Source organism: Carassius carassius, chromosome 47 (genome assembly GCF_963082965.1).
Source record: "Carassius carassius chromosome 47, fCarCar2.1, whole genome shotgun sequence".
In the NCBI taxonomy this organism is placed as follows: Eukaryota; Metazoa; Chordata; class Actinopteri; order Cypriniformes; family Cyprinidae; genus Carassius; species Carassius carassius.
In genome coordinates, this window is record NC_081801.1 from 19,408,688 (window position 1) to 19,421,646 (window position 12,959).

The window sequence follows — 12,959 nt, forward strand, 5'->3', positions numbered from 1 at the left end:
GCACAAAAACTTATGTTAGGACTTCAATGCTCAAGATTGTCATTTTTCAGGTTTCTGAGACCAGTAATGTTGAAATAGTGCTTCTGTTCAAATGAAGTGAAATCTAGCCCAAATCTGCTCAAAAGCTTGTCTCTCTATGAGAGAAAGCTGCTTCATTCAATATTCAGTGCAAATCTTGCCAAAATGAAAGATGCTTATGCCTTATGAAATACAATGTTTTTGCAATGCTGTAAGACAGTTTTTAATGTGTTAGAAGTTATATGCACAAAAACTTATGTTAGGACTTCAATGCTCAAGATTGTCAGTTTACAGGTTTCCGAGACCAGTAATGTTGAAATAGTGCTTCTTTTCAAATGAAGTGAAATCTAGCCCAGATCTGCTCAAAAGCTTGTCTCTCTATGAGAGAAAGCTGCTTCATTCAATATTCAGTGCAAATCTTGCCAAAATGAAAGATGCTTATGCCTTATGAAATACAATGTTTTTGCAATGCTGTAAGACAGTTTTTAATGTGTTAGAAGTTGTATGCACAAAAACTTATGTTAGGACTTCAATGCTCAAGATTGTCATTTTACAGGTTTTTGAGACCAGTAATGTTGAAATAGTGCTTCTGTTCAAATGAAGTGAAATCTAGCCCAAATCTGCTCAAAAGCTTGTCTCTCTATGAGAGAAAGCTGCTTCATTAAATATTCAGTGCAAATCTTGCCAAACTGAAAGATGCTTATGCCTTATGAAATACAAGGTTTTTGCAATGCTGTAAGACAGTTTTTAATGTGTTAGAAGTTATATGCACAAAAACTTATGTTAGGACTTCAATGCTCAAGATTGCCAGATTACAGGTTTCTGAGACCAATAATGTTGAAATAGTGCTTCTATTCAAATGAAGTGAAATCTAGCCCAAATCTGCTCAAAAGCTTGTCTCTCTATGAGAGAAAGCTGCTTCATTCAATATTCAGTGCAAATCTTGCTAAACTGAAAGATGCTTATGCCTTATGAAATACAATGTTTTTGCAATGCTGTAAGACAGTTTTTAATGCGTTAGAAGTTGTATGCACAAAAACTTGTGTTTAGGACTTTAATGCTCAAGATTGTCAGTTTACAGGTTTCTGAGACCAGTAATGCTGAAATAGTGCTTCTGTTCAAATGAAGTGAAATCTAGCCCAAATCTGCTCAAAAGCTTGTCTCTCTATGAGAGAAAGCTGCTACATTTAATATTCAGTGCAAATCTTGCCAAACTAAAAGATGCTTATGCCTTTGGGAATACAATGTTTTTGCAATGCTGTAAGACAGTTTTTAATGTGTTAGAAGTTATATGCACAAAAACATGTGTTAGGACTTCAATGCTCAAGATTGTCAGTTTACAGGTTTCTGAGACCAGTAAAATTGAAATTGTGCTTCTGTTCAAATGAAGTGAAATCTAGCCCAAATGTGCTCAAAAGCTTGTCTCTCTATGAGAGAAAGCTGCTTCATTCAATATTCAGTGCAAATCTTGCCAAACTGAAAGATGCTTATGTTTTATGAAATAAAATAATTTCTGCAATGCAGTGAGACAGTTTTTAATGTGTTAGCAGTTATATGCACAAAAACTTATGTTAGGACTTCAATGCTCAAGATTGTCATTTTACAGGTTTCTGAGACCAGTAATGTTGAAATAGTGCTTCTGTTCAAATGAAGTGAAATCTAGCCCAAATCTGCTCAAAATCTTGTCTCTCTATGAGAGAAAGCTGCTTCATTCAATATTCAGTGCAAATCTTGCCAAACTGAAAGATGCTTATGCCTTATGAAATACAATGTTTTTGCAATGCTGTAAGACAGTTTTTAATGTATTAGCAGTTATATGCACAAAAACTTATGTTAGGACTTCAATGCTCAAGATTGTCAAATCTAGCCCAAATCTGCTCAAAAGCTTGTCTCTCTACGAGAGAAAGCTGCTTCATTCAATATTCAGTGCAAATCTTGCCAAACTGAAAGATGCTTATGCCTTATGAAATACAATGTTTTTGCAATGCTGTAAGACAGTTTTTAATGTGTTAGAAGTTGTATGCACAAAAACTTATGTTAGGACCTCAGTGCTCAAGATTGTCAGTTTACAGGTTTCTGAGACCAGTAATGTTGAAATAGTGCTTCTGTTCAAATGAAGTGAAATTTAGCCCAAATCTGCTCAAAAGTTTGTCTCTCTATGAGAGAAAGCTGCTTCATTCAATATTCAGTGCAAATCTTGCCAGACTGAAAGATGCTTATGCCTTTTGGAATACAATGTTTTTGCAATGCTGTAAGACAGTTTTTAATGTGTTAGCAGTTATATGCACAAAAACTTATGTTAGGACTTCAATGCTCAAGATTGTCATTTTACAGGTTTCTGAGACCAGTAATGTTGAAATAGTGCTTCTGTTCAAATGAAGTGAAATCTAGCCCAAATCTGCTCAAAAGCTTGTCTCTCTATGAGAGAAAGCTGCTTCATTCAATATTCAGTGCAAATCTTGCCAGACTGAAAGATGCTTATGCCTTATTGAAATACAATGTTTCTGCAATGCTGTAAGACAGTTTTTAATGTGTTAGAAGTTATATGCACATAAACTTATGTTAGGACTTCAATGCTCAAGATTGTCATTTTACAGGTTTTTGAGACCAGTAATGTTGAAATAGTGCTTCTGTTCAAATGAAGTGAAATCTAGCCCAAATCTGCTCAAAAGCTTGTCTCTCTATGAGAGAAAGCTGCTTCATTCAATATTCAGTGCAAATCTTGCCAAAATGAAAGATGCTTATGCCTTATGAAATACAATGTTTTTGCAATGCTGTAAGACAGTTTTTAATGTGTTAGAAGTTATATGCACAAAAACTTATGTTAGGACTTCAATGCTCAAGATTGTCAGTTTACAGGTTTCTGAGACCAGTAATGTTGAAATAGTGCTTCTATTCAAATGAAGTGAAATCTAGCCCAAATCTGCTCAAAAGCTTGTCTCTCTATGAGAGAAAGCTGCTTCATTCAATATTCAGTGCAAATCTTGCTAAACTGAAAGATGCTTATGCCTTATGAAATACAATGTTTTTGCAATGCTGTAAGACAGTTTTTAATGTGTTAGAAGTTGTATGCACAAAAACTTATGTAAGGACCTCAGTGCTCAAGATTGTCAGTTTTCAGGTTTCTGAGACCAGTAATGTTGAAATAGTGCTTCTGTTCAAATGAAGTGAAATCTAGCCCAAATCTGCTCAAAAGCTTGTCTCTCTATGAGGGAAAGCTGCTACATTCAATATTCAGTGCAAATCTTGCCAAACTGAAAGATGCTTATGCCTTTTGGAATACAATGTTTTTGCAATGCTGTAAGACAGTTTTTAATGTGTTAGAAGTTATATGCACAAAAACATGTGTTAGGACTTCAATGCTCAAGATTGTCAGTTTACAGGTTTCTGACACCAGTAATGTTGAAATAGTGCTTCTGTTCAAATGAAGTGAAATCTAGCCCAAATCTGCTCAAAAGCTTGTCTCTCTATGAGAGAAAGCTGCTACATTCAATATTCAGTGCAAATCTTGCCAAACTGAAAGATGCTTTTGTCTTATGAAATAAAATGATTTCTGCAATGCAGCGAGACAGTTTTTAATGTGTTAGCAGTTATATGCACAAAAACTTATTTTAGGACTTCAATGCTGAAGATTGTCATTTTACAGGTTTCTGAGACCAGTAATGTTGAAATTGTGCTTCTGTTCAAATGAAGTGAAATCTAGCCCAAATCTGCTCAAAAGCTTGTCTCTCTATGAGAGAAAGCTGCTTCATTCAATATTCAGTGCAAATCTTGCCAAACTGAAAGATGCTTATGCCTTATGAAATACAAGGTTTTTGCAATGCTGTAAGACAGTTTTTAATGTGTTAGAAGTTATATGCACAAAAACTTATGTTAGGACTTCAATGCTCAAGATTGCCAGTTTACAGGTTTCTGAGACCAGTAATGTTGAAATAGTGCTTCTGTTCAAATGAAGTGAAATCTAGCCCAAATCTGCTCAAAAGTTGTCTCTCTATGAGAGAAAGCTGCTTCATTCAATATTCAGTGCAAATCTTGCCAAACTGAAAGATGCTTATGCCTTTTGGAATACAATGTTTTTGCAATGCTGTAAGACAGTTTTTAATGTGTTACAAGTTATATGCACTAAAACATGTGTTAGGACTTCAATGCTCAAGATTGTCAGTTTACAGGTTTCTGACACCAGTAATGCTGAAATAGTGCTTCTGTTCAAATGAAGTGAAATCTAGCCCAAATCTGCTCAAAAGCTTGTCTCTCTATGAGAGAAAGCTGCTACATTCAATATTCAGTGCAAATCTTGCCAAACTGAAAGATGCTTATGTCTTATGAAATAAAATGATTTCTGCAATGCAGTGAGACAGTTTTTAATGTGTTAGCAGTTATATGCACAAAAACGTATTTTAGGACTTCAATGCTGAAGATTGTCATTTTACAGGTTTCTGAGACCAGTAATGTTGAAATAGTGCTTCTGTTCAAATGAAGTGAAATCTAGCCCAAATCTGCTCAAAAGCTTGTCTCTCTATGAGAGAAAGCTGCTACATTCAATATTCATTGCAAATCTTGCCAAACTGAAAGATGCTTATGCCTTTTGGAATACAATGTTTTTGCAATGCTGTAAGACAGTTTTTAATGTGTTAGAAGTTATATGCACAAAAACATGTGTTAGGACTTCAATGCTCAAGATTGTCAGTTTACAGGTTTCTGAGACCAGTAAAGTTGAAATTGTGCTTCTGTTCAAATGAAGTGAAATCTAGCCCAAATGTGCTCAAAAGCTTGTCTCTCTATGAGAGAAAGCTGCTTCATTCAATATTCAGTGCAAATCTTGCCAAACTGAAAGATGCTTTTGTCTTATGAAATAAAATAATTTTTGCAATGCAGTGAGACAGTTTTTAATGTGTTAGCAGTTATATGCACAAAAACTTATGTTAGGACTTCAATGCTCAAGATTGTCATTTTACAGGTTTCTGAGACCAGTAATGTTAAAATAGTGCTTCTGTTCAAATGAAGTGAAATCTAGCCCAAATCTGCTCAAAAGCTTGTCTCTCTATGAGAGAAAGCTGCTTCATTCAATATTCAGTGCAAATCTTGCCAAACTGAAAGATGCTTATGCCTTATGAAATACAAGGTTTTTGCAATGCTGTAAGACAGTTTTTAATGTGTTAGAAGTTATATGCACAAAAACTTATGTTAGGACTTCAATGCTCAAGATTGCCAGTTTACAGGTTTCTGAGACCAGTAATGTTGAAATAGTGCTTCTGTTCAAATGAAGTGAAATCTAGCCCAAATCTGCTCAAAAGCTTGTCTCTCTATGAGAGAAAGCTGCTACATTCAATATTCAGTGCAAATCTTGCCAAACTGAAAGATGCTTATGCCTTTTGGAATACAATGTTTTTGCAATGCTGTAAGACAGTTTTTAATGTGTTAGAAGTTGTATGCACAAAAACTTATGTTAGGACTTCAATGCTCAAGATTGCCAGTTTACAGGTTTCTGAGACCAGTAATGTTGAAATAGTGCTTCTGTTCAAATGAAGTGAAATCTAGCCCAAATCTGCTCAAAAGCTTGTCTCTCTATGAGAGAAAGCTGCTACATTCAATATTCAGTGCAAATCTTGCCAAACTGAAAGATGCTTATGCCTTTGGGAATACAATGTTTTTGCAATGCTGTAAGACAGTTTTTAATGTGTTAGAAGTTATATGCACAAAAACATGTGTTAGGACTTCAATGCTCAAGATTGTCAGTTTACAGGTTTCTGAGACCAGTAAAGTTGAAATTGTGCTTCTGTTCAAATGAAGTGAAATCTAGCCCAAATCTGCTCAAAAGCTTGTCTCTCTATGAGAGAAAGCTGCTACATTCAATATTCAGTGCAAATCTTGCCAAACTGAAAGATGCTTATGTCTTATGAAATAAAATAATTTCTGCAATGCAGTGAGACAGTTTTTAATGTGTTAGCAGTTATATGCACAAAAACTTATGTTAGGACTTCAATGCTCAAGATTGTCATTTTACATGTTTCTGAGACCAGTAATGTTGAAATAGTGCTTCTGTTCAAATGAAGTGAAATCTAGCCCAAATCTGCTCAAAAGCTTGTCTCTCTATGAGAGAAAGCTGCTACATTCAATATTCATTGCAAATCTTGCCAAACTGAAAGATGCTTATGCCTTTTGGAATACAAGGTTTTTGCAATGCTGTAAGACAGTTTTTAATGTGTTAGAAGGTTTATGCACAAAAACTTATGTTAGGACTTCAATGCTCAAGATTGTCATTTTACAGGTTTCTGAGACCAGTAATGTTGAAATAGTGCTTCTGTTCAAATGAAGTGAAATCTAGCCCAAATCTGCTCAAAAGCTTGTCTCTCTATGAGAGAAAGCTGCTACATTCAATATTCAGTGCAAATCTTGCCAAACTGAAAGATGCTTATGCCTTATGAAATACAAGGTTTTTGAAATGCTGTAAGACAGTTTTTAATGTGTTAGAAGTTACATGCACAAAAACTTATGTTAGGACCTCAGTGCTCAAGATTGTCAGTTTTCAGGTTTCTGAGACCAGTAATGTTGAAATAGTGCTTCTGTTAAAATGAAGTGAAATCTAGCCCAAATCTGCTCAAAAGCTTGTCTCTCTATGAGAGAAAGCTGCTACATTTAATATTCAGTGCAAATCTTGCCAAACTGAACGATGCTTATGCCTTTGGGAATACAATGTTTTTGCAATGCTGTAAGACAGTTTTTAATGTGTTAGAAGTTATATGCACAAAAACATGTGTTAGGACTTCAATGCTCAAGATTGTCAGCTTACAGGTTTCTGAGACCAGTAAAGTTGAAATTGTGCTTCTGTTCAAATGAAGTGAAATCTAGCCCAAATGTGCTCAAAAGCTTGTCTCTCTATGAGAGAAAGCTGCTTCATTCAATATTCAGTGCAAATCTTGCCAAACTGAAAGATGCTTTTGTCTTATGAAATAAAATAATTTTTGCAATGCAGTGAGACAGTTTTTAATGTGTTAGCAGTTATATGCACAAAAACTTATGTTAGGACTTCAATGCTCAAGATTGTCATTTTACAGGTTTCTGAGACCAGTAATGTTAAAATAGTGCTTCTGTTCAAATGAAGTGAAATCTAGCCCAAATCTGCTCAAAAGCTTGTCTCTCTATGAGAGAAAGCTGCTTCATTCAATATTCAGTGCAAATCTTGCCAAACTGAAAGATGCTTATGCCTTATGAAATACAAGGTTTTTGCAATGCTGTAAGACAGTTTTTAATGTGTTAGAAGTTATATGCACAAAAACTTATGTTAGGACTTCAATGCTCAAGATTGCCAGTTTACAGGTTTCTGAGACCAGTAATGTTGAAATAGTGCTTCTGTTCAAATGAAGTGAAATCTAGCCCAAATCTGCTCAAAAGCTTGTCTCTCTATGAGAGAAAGCTGCTACATTCAATATTCAGTGCAAATCTTGCCAAACTGAAAGATGCTTATGCCTTTTGGAATACAATGTTTTTGCAATGCTGTAAGACAGTTTTTAATGCGTTAGAAGTTGTATGCACAGAAACTTATGTTAGGACCTCAGTGCTCAAGATTGTCAGTTTACAGGTTTCTGATACCAGTAATGTTGAAATAGTGCTTCTGTTCAAATGAAGTGAAATCTAGCCCAAATCTGCTCAAAAGCTTGTCTCTCTATGAGAGAAAGCTGCTACATTCAATATTCAGTGCAAATCTTGCCAAACTGAAAGATGCTTATGCCTTTTGAAATACAATGTTTTTGCAATGCTGTAAGACAGTTTTTAATGTGTTAGAAGTTATATGCACAAAAACATGTGTTAGGACTTCAATGCTCAAGATTGCCAGATTACAGGTTTCTGAGACCAGTAATGTTGAAATAGTGCTTCTATTCAAATGAAGTGAAATCTAGCCCAAATCTGCTCAAAAGCTTGTCTCTCTATGAGAGAAAGCTGCTTCATTCAATATTCAGTGCAAATCTTGCTAAACTGAAAGATGCTTATGCCTTATGAAATACAATGTTTTTGCAATGCTGTAAGACAGTTTTTAATGCGTTAGAAGTTGTATGCACAAAAACATATGTTAGGACCTCAGTGCTCAAGATTGTCAGTTTTCAGGTTTCTGAGACCAGTAATGTTGAAATAGTGCTTCTGTTCAAATGAAGTGAAATCTAGCCCAAATCTGCTCAAAAGCTTGTCTCTCTATGAGGGAAAGCTGCTACATTCAATATTCAGTGCAAATCTTGCCAAACTGAAAGATGCTTATGCCTTTTGGAATACAATGTTTTTGCAATGCAGCGAGACAGTTTTTAATGTGTTAGCAGTTATATGCACAAAAACTTATTTTAGGACTTCAATGCTCAAGATTGTCATTTTACAGGTTTCTGAGACCAGTAATGTTGAAATAGTGCTTCTGTTCAAATGAAGTGAAATCTAGCCCAAATCTGCTCAAAAGCTTGTCTCTCTATGAGAGAAAGCTGCTTCATTCAATATTCAGTGCAAATCTTGCCAAACTGAAAGATGCTTATGCCTTATGAAATACAAGGTTTTTGCAATGCTGTAAGACAGTTTTTAATGTGTTAGAAGTTGTATGCACAAAAACTTATGTTAGGACTTCAATGCTCAAGATTGCCAGTTTACAGGTTTCTGAGACCAGTAATGTTGAAATAGTGCTTCTGTTCAAATGAAGTGAAATCTAGCCCAAATCTGCTCAAAAGCTTGTCTCTCTATGAGAGAAAGCTGCTTCATTCAATATTCAGTGCAAATCTTGCCAAACTGAAAGATGCTTATGTCTTATGAAATAAAATAATTTCTGCAATGCAGTGAGACAGTTTTTAATGTGTTAGCAGTTATTTGCACAAAAACTTATGTTAGGACTTCAATGCTCAAGATTGTCATTTTACATGTTTCTGAGACCAGTAATGTTGAAATAGTGCTTCTGTTCAAATGAAGTGAAATCTAGCCCAAATCTGCTCAAAAGCTTGTCTCTCTATGAGAGAAAGCTGCTTCATTCAATATTCAGTGCAAATCTTGCCAAACTGAAAGATGCTTATGCCTTATGAAATACAATGTTTTTGCAATGCTGTAAGACAGTTTTTAATGTGTTAGAAGTTATATGCACAAAAACATGTGTTAGGACTTTAATGCTCGAGATTGTCAGTTTACAGGTTTCTGAGACCAGTAATGCTGAAATAGTGCTTCTGTTCAAATGAAGTGAAATCTAGCCCAAATCTGTTCAAAAGCTTGTCTCTCTATGAGAGAAAGCTGCTACATTCAATATTCAGTGCAAATCTTGCCAAACTGAAAGATGCTTATGTCTTTGGGAATACAATGTTTTTGCAATGCTGTAAGACAGTTTTTAATGTGTTAGAAGTTATATGCACAAAAACATGTGTTAGGACTTCAATGCTCAAGATTGTCAGTTTACAGGTTTCTGAGACCAGTAAAGTTGAAATTGTGCTTCTGTTCAAATGAAGTGAAATCTAGCCCAAATCTGCTCAAAAGCTTGTCTCTCTATGAGAGAAAGCTGCTTAATTCAATATTCAGTGCAAATCTTGCCAGACTGAAAGATGCTTATGCCTTATTGAAATACAATGTTTTTGCAATGCTGTAAGACAGTTTTTAATGTGTTAGAAGTTATATGCACAAAAACTTATGTTAGGATTCCAATGCTCAAGATTGCCCGTTTACAGGTTTCTGAGAACAGTAATGTTGAAATAGTGCTTCTGTTCAAATGAAGTGAAATCTAGCCCAAATCTGCTCAAAAGCTTGTCTCTCTATGAGAGAAAGCTGCTACATTTAATATTCAGTGCAAATCTTGCCAAACTGAAAGATGCTTATGCCTTTTGAAATACAATGTTTTTGCAATGCTGTAAGACAGTTTTTAATGTGTTAGAAGTTATATGCACAAAAACATGTGTTAGGACTTCAATGCTCAAGATTGTCAGTTTACAGGTTTCTGAGACCAGTAAAGTTGAAATTGTGCTTCTGTTCAAATGAAGTGAAATCTAGCCCAAATGTGCTCAAAAGCTTGTCTCTCTATGAGAGAAAGCTGCTTCATTCAATATTCAGTGCAAATCTTGCCAAACTGAAAGATGCTTATGTCTTATGAAATAAAATAATTTTTGCAATGCAGTGAGACAGTTTTTAATGTGTTAGCAGTTATATGCACAAAAACTTATGTTAGGACTTCAATGCTCAAGATTGCCAGTTTACAGGTTTCTGAGACCAGTAATGTTGAAATAGTGCTTCTGTTCAAATGAAGTGAAATCTAGCCCAAATCTGCTCAAAAGCTTGTCTCTCTATGAGAGAAAGCTGCTACATTCAATATTCAGTGCAAATCTTGCCAAACTGAAAGATGCTTATGCCTTTTGGAATACAATGTTTTTGCAATGCTGTAAGACAGTTTTTAATGTGTTAGAAGTTGTATGCACAAAAGCTTATGTTAGGACTTCAATGCTCAAGATTGTGATTTTACAGGTTTCTGAGACCAGTAAAGTTGAAATAGTGCTTCTGTTCAAATGAAGTGAAATCTAGCCCAAATCTGCTCAAAAGCTTGTCTCTCTATGAGAGAAAGCTGCTACATTCAATATTCAGTGCAAATCTTGCCAAACTGAAAGATGCTTATGCCTTATGAAATACAAGGTTTTTGCAATGCTGTAAGACAGTTTTTAATGTGTTAGAAGTTACATGCACAAAAACTTATGTTAGGACTTCAATGCTCAAGATTGCCAGATTACAGGTTTCTGAGACCAGTAATGTTGAAATAGTGCTTCTGTTCAAATGAAGTGAAATCTAGCCCAAATCTGCTCAAAAGCTTGTCTCTCTATGAGAGAAAGCTGCTTCATTCAATATTCAGTGCAAATCTTGCTAAACTGAAAGATGCTTATGCCTTATGAAATACAATGTTTTTGCAATGCTGTAAGACAGTTTTTAATGCGTTAGAAGTTGTATGCACAGAAACTTATGTTAGGACCTCAGTGCTCAAGATTGTCAGTTTACAGGTTTCTGAGACCAGTAATGTTGAAATAGTGCTTCTGTTCAAATGAAGTGAAATCTAGCCCAAATCTGCTCAAAAGCTTGTCTCTCTATGAGAGAAAGCTGCTACATTCAATATTCAGTGCAAATCTTGCCAAACTGAAAGATGCTTATGCCTTTTGAAATACAATGTTTTTGCAATGCTGTAAGACAGTTTTTAATGTGTTAGAAGTTATATGCACAAAAACATGTGTTAGGACTATAATGCTCAAGATTGTCAGTTTACAGGTTTCTGAGACCAGTAATGCTGAAATAGTGCTTCTGTTCAAATTATTGAAATCTAGCCCAAATCTGCTCAAAAGCTTGTCTCTCTATGAGAGAAAGCTGCTACATTCAATATTCAGTGCAAATCTTGCCAAACTGAAAGATGCTTATGCCTTTGGGAATACAATGTTTTTGCAATGCTATAAGACAGTTTTTAATGTGTTAGAAGTTGTATGCACAAAAACTTATGTTAGGACTTCAATGCTCAAGATTGTCATTTTACAGGTTTCTGAGACCAGTAATGTTGAAATAGTGCTTCTGTTCAAATGAAGTGAAATCTAGCCCAAATCTGCTCAAAAGCTTGTCTCTCTATGAGAGAAAGCTGCTTCATTCAATATTCAGTGCAAATCTTGCCAAACTGAAAGATGCTTATGCCTTATGAAATACAAGGTTTTTGCAATGCTGTAAGACAGTTTTTAATGTGTTAGAAGTTATATGCACAAAAACTTATGTTAGGACTTCAATGCTCAAGATTGCCAGATTACAGGTTTCTGAGACCAGTAATGTTGAAATAGTGCTTCTATTCAAATGAAGTGAAATCTAGCCCAAATCTGCTCAAAAGCTTGTCTCTCTATGAGAGAAAGCTGCTTCATTCAATATTCAGTGCAAATCTTGCTAAACTGAAAGATGCTTATGCCTTATGAAATACAATGTTTTTGCAATGCTGTAAGACAGTTTTTAATGCGTTAGAAGTTGTATGCACAAAAACATATGTTAGGACCTCAGTGCTCAAGATTGTCAGTTTTCAGGTTTCTGAGACCAGTAATGTTGAAATAGTGCTTCTGTTCAAATGAAGTGAAATCTAGCCCAAATCTGCTCAAAAGCTTGTCTCTCTATGAGGGAAAGCTGCTTCATTCAATATTCAGTGCAAATCTTGCCAAACTGAAAGATGCCTATGCCTTATGAAATACAATGTTTTTGCAATGCTGTAAGACAGTTTTTAATGTGTTAGAAGTTATATGCACAAAAACATGTGTTAGGACTTTAATGCTCAAGATTGTCAGTTTACAGGTTTCTGAGACCAGTAATGCTGAAATAGTGCTTCTGTTCAAATGAAGTGAAATCTAGCCCAAATCTGCTCAAAAGCTTGTCTCTCTATGAGAGAAAGCTGCTACATTCAATATTCAGTGCAAATCTTGCCAAACTGAAAGATGCTTATGCCTTTGGGAATACAATGTTTTTGCAATGCTGTAAGACAGTTTTTAATGTGTTAGCAGTTATATGCACAAAAACTTATGTTAGGACTTCAATGCTCAAGATTGTCATTTTACAGGTTTCTGAGACCAGTAATGTTGAAATAGTGCTTCTGTTCAAATGAAGTGAAATCTAGCCCAAATCTGCTCAAAAGCTTGTCTCTCTATGAGAGAAAGCTGCTTCATTCAATATTCAGTGCAAATCTTGCCAAACTGAAAGATGCTTATGTCTTATGAAATAAAATAATTTCTGCAATGCAGTGAGACAGTTTTTAATGTGTTAGCAGTTATTTGCACAAAAACTTATGTTAGGACTTCAATGCTCAAGATTGTCATTTTACATGTTTCTGAGACCAGTAATGTTGAAATAGTGCTTCTGTTCAAATGAAGTGAAATCTAGCCCAAATCTGCTCAAAAGCTTGTCTCTCTATGAGAGAAAGCTGCTTCATTCAATATTCAGTG